The sequence below is a fragment of the Equus quagga genome, unplaced genomic scaffold, assembly GCF_021613505.1.
Source record: "Equus quagga isolate Etosha38 unplaced genomic scaffold, UCLA_HA_Equagga_1.0 720_RagTag, whole genome shotgun sequence".
Classification (NCBI taxonomy): Eukaryota; Metazoa; Chordata; class Mammalia; order Perissodactyla; family Equidae; genus Equus; species Equus quagga.
This window is the reverse complement of record NW_025802296.1, coordinates 22174-32962: the sequence shown is the minus strand read 5'-3', so window position 1 is coordinate 32962 and position 10789 is coordinate 22174. Positions and strand designations below refer to the sequence as shown.

At 38.7% G+C, this 10789-nt stretch overlaps 2 pseudogenes; one reads left to right on the top strand and one right to left on the bottom strand.

Annotated features, from left to right (window-relative positions):
* The first annotated feature begins 234 nt into the window (after positions 1–234).
* Positions 235–5644, top strand: LOC124234147 (THUMP domain-containing protein 1-like; annotated as a pseudogene).
* Positions 5645–10674: 5030 nt separating this feature from the next.
* The window catches only part of LOC124234146 (acyl-coenzyme A synthetase ACSM4, mitochondrial-like), a 7265-nt pseudogene continuing 7150 nt past the window's right edge, over positions 10675–10789 (bottom strand).

The window sequence follows — 10789 nt, the reverse complement described above, 5'->3', positions numbered from 1 at the left end:
CCTACAAAATGGCTTCATGGTTGTGCCTCCAGTTAATCATTTGATTGCATCCTCTCTACACTGTGTTAGCACTGGGCATATGGAGTGGTTAGCACTAGGCATATAGAGAGGTAGAATGGGGTGGTGGAGTGGAAACCTGGCTTTGCTACTTTCTTTGTATGTAACTTTGGGCAAAACAAGAATGCAAGTTCTGTTTAAAAGGAGCAGCTGCTACTCAGCTCTGGCTGATTTGGAATGGTTGCAGCCGTTTGGGAATGTAGTCCTGGTAGGGCCAGATCTTCTAATTTTTCAAAAGAAGTTGGAAATCATGAGAAGTTCTAGGTATTTAAATGCAGTTAACTAATATAAAACTATTGAAAACACCCAGCAGCACAAAAAAGACTTGTATGTAGTCAGGATGTGGCCTAAGGACTACATCATGATCTTGTGCAAATCGTGGTTCTGAGACTCCTCCACAGTTGGAGATCTAGACTTCTGTACAAATGTAGCTAATGGATAATGAAATGTTTTAAGTGACTTGCAGATGTTGTTTTGTTTGTTTTTGTAAAAAATGTGTGCTATGTAATGTTTGTTACTTTGATGTTTGCTATTGTTATACGAAAAGAAACAGTATGGTGGTGGTGTTGGATAAAATCAGACTTCACAAAAATGTTAAGTCCAATGTCTTCAGGAACAATTGCTTTTAGTGAAAGCAGTATTAATACTGAAGAGTTCACATATTAGATACAGTGTTAATACATAGTAGGCACTGAAGAAGTGTTAATTGGAAAACTGGTTAGTTGGACCTATTTAAAATTCATTATGATAATTTCTGCTGCTCTTCTGTCAACGTACATCATGGCCAATGAAAATTCATTTCAGAGAGTTTGAAGAGTCTTTTTATTGATTGATTGATTTGGTGAGGAAGATTGGCCCTGAGCTAACATCTGTTGCCAAGCTTCCTCTTTTTTTTTTTTGTTTGAGGAAGATTGTCCCTGAGCTAACATCTGTGCCAGTCTTCCTCTATTTTGTATGTGGGATGCTACCACAGCGTGGCTCAATGAGTAGTGTGTAGGTCCATGCCCAGGATCTGAACCCTGGAACCCTGGGCTGCCAAAGTGTGACCACTATGCTGCCAGATTAGCCCCTGAAGAGTCTTTAAAATGTCTGAGAACTTATATTCTTAACTTATTTGTTTGCTCTGTGCTGATTTTTTCTTTATTTAGAATCTGAGAAATTAGTACATCATATTCTCCAGGATATGTACAAAACCAAGAAGTCAATGACTTGGGTTATTCTATGAATGTTACCCATCTCAGGCACATGCAAGGCTTTCTTAGAAGATAGGAAAAAATATGCAGAAACATTTTTGGAACCCTGGTTTAAAGCTCCAAACAAAGGGACATTTCGAATTGTTTACAAATCTTGAAGAAACAGTCACTTGAATACCGAAGTTATCAAATACTTGGCAGGTATGTTTCTGTAGTGATTTTACATTGGTGTTCAACAGTAAATACTTGTTCATGCTTTTAAGAATTTGTTTTTAAAGATTTAAGGCTTACATTTTTGAGTGTAGAACAAGTACGTAAAAATGTCCTTAAAATAGGGGCCAGCCCAGTGGCGCAGCAGTTAAGTTCACCCGTTCTGCTTCTCGGCGGCCTGGGGTTCGCCAGTTCACATCCAAGGTGCAGACATGGCACCGCTTGGCAAACGCCATGCTGTGGTAGGCATCCCAAGTATAAAGTGGAGGAAGATGGGCATAGATGTTAGCTCGGGGCCAGTCTTCCTCAGCAAAAAGCAGAGGATTGAGGGTAGTTAGCTCAGGGCTAATCTTCCCCCCCAAAAAAAAATTTTCAAAAAAGCCCTAAAATAATATCCAACGTAACTGATTTCAATATGTTGCATATGAGATTTCCTGATAGTTAGATATTAAATCTTTTCCAAATCAAGATTGAATTTTCTTTGGGAAACAAAAAACTCTTTCTCAGGATTTCATTTGTATTTATTTATTGAAAAAGTTTATGGAATTTCATTGAGGTCCATGTAGTGGACTAGAATATATACGGTGAAGGTATTAGTTTATATACTACTTTAACAAGTCCCAAACAGAAAGAGATGAAAGATTGTTTTTGTATCCATCAAGCTTCATGTATCCTTCTCAGACTGTTTCGCTATTCTTTTTATTACAGGAATAGTAGACAGCCTCAGTTTGGAAAATAGAGTGGATTTTAGCAATCCACATTACACAGTGGTAGTAGAAATCATTAAAGCTGCCTGTTGCCTGACTGTTGTGAAAGATGATATGTTCAGAAAATATAGTCTCCGGGAGGTGGTGAAGAATGCTAAGGACCCATCACAGCTTAACCCACAGTAGGCAGCACAAGCAGGAAATGGGAAGAATCTAAATTGGAATCTGGTGACAAATCTAGTCAAAATGACCCAGCTGAAGGGTCGAATAACCAGCAGGTGGTACCAGAGGATGGTGAGGAGCTGGAGCAGACAGAACCATATCTGAGACTAAGGTGGTGAATGATGGAGGAGCTAAACCTGAATTTGCAAGTCAGGTCACAGAAGGATGTGAGTCAAATGAAAATGGCCTCTCAGAGGGAAAAAAGTCGATCAATGTTGGAGGTGAGTTTCTCCACTGGGGTTCTGTGGGATGTTTCTGGAATTCCATATAAAACTGTGACTGAAAATACAGTTTTTGAATTGTGTGTGCTGCATAATACTGTGCTCACAGTGGTGAACAATGATTGAGCAGGCCTGTTAACAGTTTTGTTAGAGATCTTTTCTGCTCTGTGTGGCAGCGTGCAGTCACCCACATGCGTTTGGGTGAGCTAAGAGAAGCTGTGGATAATTGGTGAACACTTGCACAGAGAGGAGAGTGGTAGGAGGATGACGATGGCCTCTCCCTTATAACTACCTTTCCTAGCCTCTCCTGCACTGCCAGTTGACTTAGTGTGAGCAAACAAGCTTTGTGAAAGATAAACCCAGAGGGAAATTTTCATTCTAAGGAAGGAATTTTTTTGTGTTGCAACTCAGCTGTCCCCTGCCACTTTGTTGTAAACATTGCAAAAACATGGGTCATATAGGTTAGAAGTGAATTGTTCTGTGAAGTTTTTGTACTTTTTGTGATTTTCTTTTTTAGTTATTATGCCTGTTTTTATATTTTATTAACATTTGTTGCTTACAAACAGATCTGACGGTCCAGTGCTGCAGTTTTTGAAGGCGAGGTATGAGATAGAAGAGGACCATTCTAGGTATAGAACTGCAGACATTTCCTATAAGGTTAGTGATGAAGAATTAAGTGTTCTGAGTTACTACAGTTTACTGGAGCAAAAAGGGACACAAAAATTCTTTGTTTACAAGGAAAGCTACTTCTCAGTGGTTTTATAGCCACTCAAAATCCAAGCTGTCCTATTCCATTGTATGTTGTCTGTGGAACGCAACTTAGAAATCTGGTGTTTGCTCCAGCAATTGTAACTATAAATCATAGCCATTTGATAAGTATAAAGGTGTTGATTATTTTAAATGGCTTTTGGAATATCAAAACAGTAAAGCTTTTGTTGGAAAATCACATTCAGTGAAAAGGTTTAGTAATGAAATTATTTAGTAGCATAATTTATTCTAGGAAAGAAAAATTCACATAGTTGGTAAGAATCTAATAATACCCACATTAAAATGCTAGGGCAAGAAACAGTACAAGAAATCGAAATGACTGTACTCTCAATTTAATAAATTGACATCATGTGATGCTAAAGAGGTTTGTATAATTAACTGAAAAGCAGCAGCTTCTCTATCTGTGTTGACGTGTGAACACATTTCACAAATATTTGTCATGCTGTAGCATTTGTAAGATTTGTAAATGATACTGAAATTCAAGAAAACGTTTTCTGCTGCTAGGCGCCTCCCCAGACACAGGCAAATATAAATTTAATGGGTCCCCATATCTGAAAACCAAAGGTCTGTCATCTGTACTCCTGCTGCCCCATCAATGATTGGCTCCATGACAAGTTTTGCCTCATTTTAATAAAAGAAAATCCTGGTCTTGACATTACAGCACACTGCTTTCTTCACAGAGAAGTGCTAATATAAAATACTTAGCGATGAAATGGGGAAAGTTCTCAATAATGCTACAAAATTGGTTAACTTTATTAAAGACCCATTTATGCAAGAATGTTTTAAAAAACCCAAAAACTAAAGCCTGGCCAAAGAGCACCTAAAATCTTCTACATACAGAAATCCAGTGGCTTATCAGAGGAAGAGGTCTCAACAGGATATTTGAGTTGAAAGGTGAATTGCCAGAGTACTTAGAGATTTTGCTGAATGCTTTGAAGATAAGGAATGGCTACAGAAACTAGTCTATTTTAGCAGACGTTTTTCATTGTATGAACAAGTTTCTGCGAGATCCTGGAGAAAATTTTTTTTTCCTAAAAGTGATAAGCTTCTTAGATAAAAAAGAAACTGAGTCTTTGGAACAAGCACATTGCCAAAGGAACTCTTGAAATGTTTCCACACCATTGGGCTTGAGAATGAAGAAAAATAGCAGTGTCTCAAGCCTTACTAAAGCTATCCTTGAAGAGCTGCAGAGCCAAATTCAATAGCATTTCCCCTCCTTTTCCCCAACACTGGTGTGTGACTGGGTGAGGGACCCTTTCGCTAAATCTTCTTAGCCTGAGACTTTGTCTTTGAGAGAAGAGAAAGAACTCTGTGAGTCCCGGTCAGACAGTTCTGGATTTGCGGGAAGCAAGAGCTTCCTTCAACTTAGTGCTCACACTCACATACCATGAACGTTCCTTTAATTTGAAAGTTTTTCATGGGTTCCTCCAGGGTAAAACTACTGGAAAAAACTTGAAAAGACAAACACCGAAGAAGGCTACAAAATAAGATGTCCAGATTGAGAATATTAAGGGGTTGTGAAATTAGCTTTTGGAAATGGGTTTATTTTTAAGTTTTAAAAAGTTTGGAAGTATTATAAATGTTAAGACTTCCTGCACCAATGGCTGTTTATTTAATGGCTAGTGAATGTGGGCATATGTTTTTATCCTCTTAGCTAGTGGTCCAGCTTGGCAAACCAGGCTAGAAGGATTTGGGAGGGGCAAAGAGAATAGAGAGGGCCTTGCTAATGCAGACAGGCTGGAACTTCCTGATATATCTTTAGATATTTAGAAAGTTAGCTCTTAATAGGTTGAAGTCATCTTGAAAGGATGTTAAGAGCTTTGAAAGTGTCATTTGGAGGATAGGGTTTTATTTCCTTCGTCAGACTTGTCCAAGATAAAAATACTTTTATTTTGATGGTACGAGACTCTGAGACTCTGGAAGTAAAATTGGCCATCTGCTTACAGAACATACAACTCTGTGGAATGGGGCTCCTTTTGCTCTGTGAAAGCAGCTACTCCACAGAAAGATTTTGGCTTAGTGGTTTGGTTCTAATCTCCTTTTGAATTTATCAGTATTTGTTAAGACCTGAGTGTGACAAAAACGTGTTCTTTCTCAGCTCTCAAGTATACTGTGTTCTGCTGGAATCTGAATTGATTCGTTGCAAGATTTGTTTTCAGGTTTATTTCCACTGACAGTTGAATATGTTATTTTATAAATGACAAGATTCCAGGGTGGGAATTGAATGCCTTTTTTCTTTTAATTTTTATTTTAAAAAATTATGTCAGTTAGGGGCCAGCCCTGTGGCCGAGTGGTTGGGGTTTGCGTGCTCCGCTTCAGCAGCCCAGTGTTTCACCAGTTTGGATCCTGGGTGCTGACCTAGCACTGCTCATCAGGCCATACTGAAGCAGTGTCCCACATAGCACAACCAGAAGCATCTACAACTAGAATATGCAACTATGTACTGGGGGGCTTAGGGGAGAAGAAGAAGAAGGAAAGAAAAAGATTGGCAATAGATGTTAGCACAGGTGCCAATTGTTAAAAAAGAAAAAATTATGTCAGTTAAAAAGCTCCACTTCTGTGTTGTCGTTTGGTAAACTTGTTTTGCACTACGGTGGAAAGAGTGTTAAAGTTGGTATTTTAAAACATGTTTCTCTAAGGTTAAACATGATTTGTCAATGTTATTTTTACTTCTATTTTGTTTTTGGTATGGCCAAATATTCAGCTTGTTTTTCGTAGTTCTTGATATTTTCAGAAAAATCAAAATAAATTTGTTCCCTAAAGGTTGGTGTTCTGTACTTTCTCTTTCTGCCTCTTAGTAAATCTCTTGCTTAATAAGTAGGTATATCAAAAAAGATGTTTCTGTGTCAAATTATGTATCAATAAAAGTCATGTACATTGTCTTAAAAAGTGGATACAAAAATTTATTAGTTGCTCTTGAATAAATACTTTTACATAATCCAAGCTTAAGATATTTTACCGTGAATTTGCTCCAAAATGAGGTATAGTAATACAGTAGTTAAATTCACTTATTGGCTTTGAATTGTTTATATTCCTTAACATTAATATTTTAAGCCACTTTAAAGAATGAGAAATATATAAAGATATTGAGCAGAAAGAATTCTGTCATGAACATTTCTCTTGGAATAGTTCTAATCTTTATTTTGAATTAATCAGGCACAAGATAAATTCATTGTCCACCGTGCTTTTCTAACTAATCATTTGACCCTTGCTACTTGGTTTGGTTATTATAAAAATTTTCTTCCCAAATATTTTTAGATTTTTATTTATTTTTTGGCTTAAGTACAAAACAAAAACTGAGTTGAATTTTTCAGCAGGAAAAATCTTAAGCACTTTAGAGAGTAGTCACTGAATTATCAGGAAGCCAGGACTAAAAGAAGCAGCCCTGTAACTACTTAATGCCATAGTTTTCTTATCAGCCTATGTCTGTCCCCATTTGTGGTCTCTTAAAACATTTCACTTGGTTTTCCCAGTGATTGTCTCTGGGAATTCTTTTTTTTTTTTTTTTTTTGAGGAAGATCAGGCCTGAGCTAACTGCTGCCAATCCTCCTGTTTTCGCCAAGGAAGACCGGCCCTGAGCCAACATCCGTGCCCATCTTCCTCTACTTTATATGTGGAACGCCTACCACAGCATGGCACACCAAGCGGTGCCATGTCCGCACCCGGGATCCGAACCGGTGAACCCAGGCCGCCAAAGCGGAACATGCAGACCTAACCACTGCACCACCAGGCCGGCCCAGTCTTTGGGAATTCTTGAACAAATTCCACTTAAGTAACAGAGAAACATATTATGAGACACTTGATTCCATTTTGACTATCCCAGCTGTCAATACAATAGGAGAGAGTTTTCTTGAAACTCTGGCATTGAGTTTCAGACTCTGGGGCTTTTCTTAGCCTAAGCTCATTGAACTTATTGGACACCAGAAACTGTTGTTTATATAGTAAAGAAGACAGTGGCGCTCCATCATATGAGATTTTAGTGCAAATTCACCTATATGCTTTTCCGGAAGAATACAATAATCTCTTGACTCCCTTGCTTTTCCCCAGTTTAAACCAGACCTAGGCCTCTACTGCCTCAGGGAAGTAGAGGCTGTAGCTAAAAGCAAAGAGAAACAGCAAGTTAATTCTTAGCTCTTGAGCTTTTAAGAGCTGGGTCCTGGAGTTTCTAGGGGAGACTTTTGAGAGATAATTTAGAGTATATACAATTTTCCCCTGTGCCCTGACTAGATAGTAAAATTCTCTTTGTTCCCCTCCCTCAAGATAGGACTACTGTATTTTAAAATGTCCTCAAACATTTCTGAAAATCAACTTGTCATTGATTTTTTGAATTTAATGGAGAAAATGTTACACGTTCTTAGGTTGAAATTAACTACCTTTTAGCTGAATTGATGCCACTTGAAAGGGAATTCTCACGTAGAGGATCAGTGAATATCAGCCAGTAGGATTCTGGGACTAGAAGGAAATTGCAGTGCCATCTCTGAGTCTTTATATAGAATTATTCTTAAATCCCTCCTTTGAAGAAGAAGTTTTCAGGAAAGATTCCACAATTTCTTTGGATAATTTCTTCTTCCTGAGCCTTAAATTTACTCGCTTGGTACTTCCAGGCACATGCTTTGGATTTATAAGAGTATTATGGCCTAAGTGCACTATGAGAGATGAATCAGGTGTTGTCTGTAAAAACAATTGGCCACTATCTTTTTTCCTCATGGAATGAGACTGATTAGTATGGTAAGGATCCTTAGTAGTGATACTGAGCAATGGGCTCTCTCTGCTTGCCGTGTTCTGAGCCAGTTAATTAGGGATGGAGAAAGGAAGTTTTAATTCAATTAGCCGGCATAATTGGGAAGATGGCAGACTAGTGTCTCAAAATACCATCTTCCAAAAATTACAGAATCCTGAGGTAGTTGTATGGGGAAATGGGCAGTAAGGAGGGCGTTTCTTTCAGCCAGACAGACTTCAGGGTCTTTTATTGTTCTATTCTTCTGTCAGCTGTGATGGATACCTTATAAGTGTGTTTCCCACCTGTGGTCAGCCTGTTTCTGGAGAGAAACTCATAGAACAAAGTTTTAATTTATCAAGCTATTGGTGAGTATATCTGTAAGAGGAGGCCATAAATCAGGAGAGTATTTTAATTTTTTAGAGTACGTGCAAAGCAGCGAGTAGTCACACAGAGGGGCTGGGGCAACTTAGCATAACAAGATGGCCTCACTTTTGCTCACTTACAGTTGGTGGTTACTCAGTATTGGAGTTGGTAAAAACTTAGAGTTTAGCAAGCATTTATAGTATCCTAATATATTTTAAAGCAAAATTCTTAGGGTTAAACAGGTTGAAATAGGTGTCTTCTACTTATCTAATGAGTTACTATAAAGTCAAAAGCTAATAAAATCTATATACTTACTAGCTTAGACCATTGTCTGGTAACACACACTTTAACTTTTGGGCAAAATACTTGCCTTTCTTGGATATTTGTAAGGTACGGTTGATTTTTTCACATGATCCTGAAGTTCAAGAGTCAATTTCCCTGGGTTGGATGATTTAAAGGGTGCAGATAAGGCAATAAGATCTTTCACTTCCTGAAGGAGAAAAGTCACTTTATGCTGATATGTTTGTTTTTCAGACATAGCAAGAGTTCGGAACTAATACTGAATATAGGCAGATTTTATTTGTTAATGGCAGCTTGAGTGATGAAGGCAAATGCCAGAGATCACCTGTGAACAAAGTGAGGTTTTTGAGATCTAATTCCAGATGAATGGTTTGTGAGTGTGAGGAGTGCAGTGGTTCAATAAAGCTGAAGGTTGAGTTTTATTTACATGTCACACCTGTATTTAACATTTCCACCAGACTAAGCCTATTTATTCTACAGGCAGTCCTTGGTTTACAGATGACCACCTCCTCCCACAGACCTGTACTGTTAAAAGTATGTAGAAGGGGACAAATGAATATGTGGTACAAGAACGCAGAATGTGTGTTTTGAAACGGGTTTGGGGAGGCCTGATGGAGGAAGGGTTGTGTATGCTGGGAGATCGACTCTCAGGAAGGGTCGATCTACCTCTACAAGATCTTTCTTGCCTGATATTTTTTGCTTCTCTTTGTAATACTATTTAAAATCCACCAATCAGATAATTATTGAGATTAGTAAGTATAGTTTAAATTACTAATTATTCATACATTGATTCTAATTGGCGTTTCCTTCTGATGTTCAGCTGAAATCAGTTATATTGAGAGAATGAGAATATGGTGGCAAGAGAAAAAGATTTTGGAGAATGGAATCCACTGAGCGTGGAGGTGGTACGGGAGGTGTGAGTATGGGATCCATAGTGTCACTGCAGAGGGTCACTGGTATATGAGCCGGGTGTACAGAAAGATGTGGGAGGATGGTGATAGGCAAACTGCTTTTGAAATTCTGCTAGTTCCTGAGTCTGTAGGAAACGTCCACGAGGAAAGGAAACTGTTCTCTTTCATAGGAGATGGCTTTTTCTGAGAACTAAGGCTTCTGCTGTCATTCCCTGAGTTCCCTTTCACTGGGTCCTAATTAGGCTTGTGGAACTTGTTTGGGAACCTGGCCACAGTCTCCTATTTGCATTGTTTCTGTGAGAAAATGTATTCTGAGTTCCATAAGAATAATACATACAGTAACATTTGCTGCTTTTACATAGGCAGTATCTGTTCCAGCCTGTTGAGTAACAGTACCCTGATTTTCTGACGGAGAATTACCCTACAGTCTCTGGTTGGGTTGACACTCACTCCTACCTCCATTGCTGAGCCTGTGATCCATGTCTGGCTGGTCAGCATATACCATTCCCCAGACCATGTTGTTAAGAGATGTGATCTAAGATAGGCAAATGCAGTTCTGGGAGTTGCTTGAAACTGTTGGAAAGGGAGCTGTCTCCTTCCCTGTGTACATCTGGACTTGGTTGTTATCAAGGAGGAAGAACCTGCCTGAATGGAGCCAACATAAAGGAAGCAGAACCAAGAAATGGAGAGAAGCTAAGTTTTGCTAACTTCACAGGAACCCTTGGATGTAGCTGTACCTGAAGACCTCACTTAGGTGTGAGCCAATACATTCTCTTTTTTCTTTTTAAACTTAATCAGTTTGAGTTGAGTTTCTGTCACTTGCCATCAAAAGAATCCTAATATATCCCCTTTGGGACACAAGTCATTTGTAAAGTTGATTGCCCAGGGTACATTTTTGCTGCATGTGTGCCTCATAATAAGAGTTACTTGACTAATTGATTCACTTCTTAGAATGGTGAAATGGACAGAACTTGAAACTATGAAATTGCTCCTCAGTGACATTCACTCTACCTCTCCTCTCATTGGATCTGGACTACTGACAACAGCTGCTTCAACAACTGCTAGGTGCTCAGTCAGTGCACTCTGCACTTCAAATGGTCCAATCAGTACCTAGAAG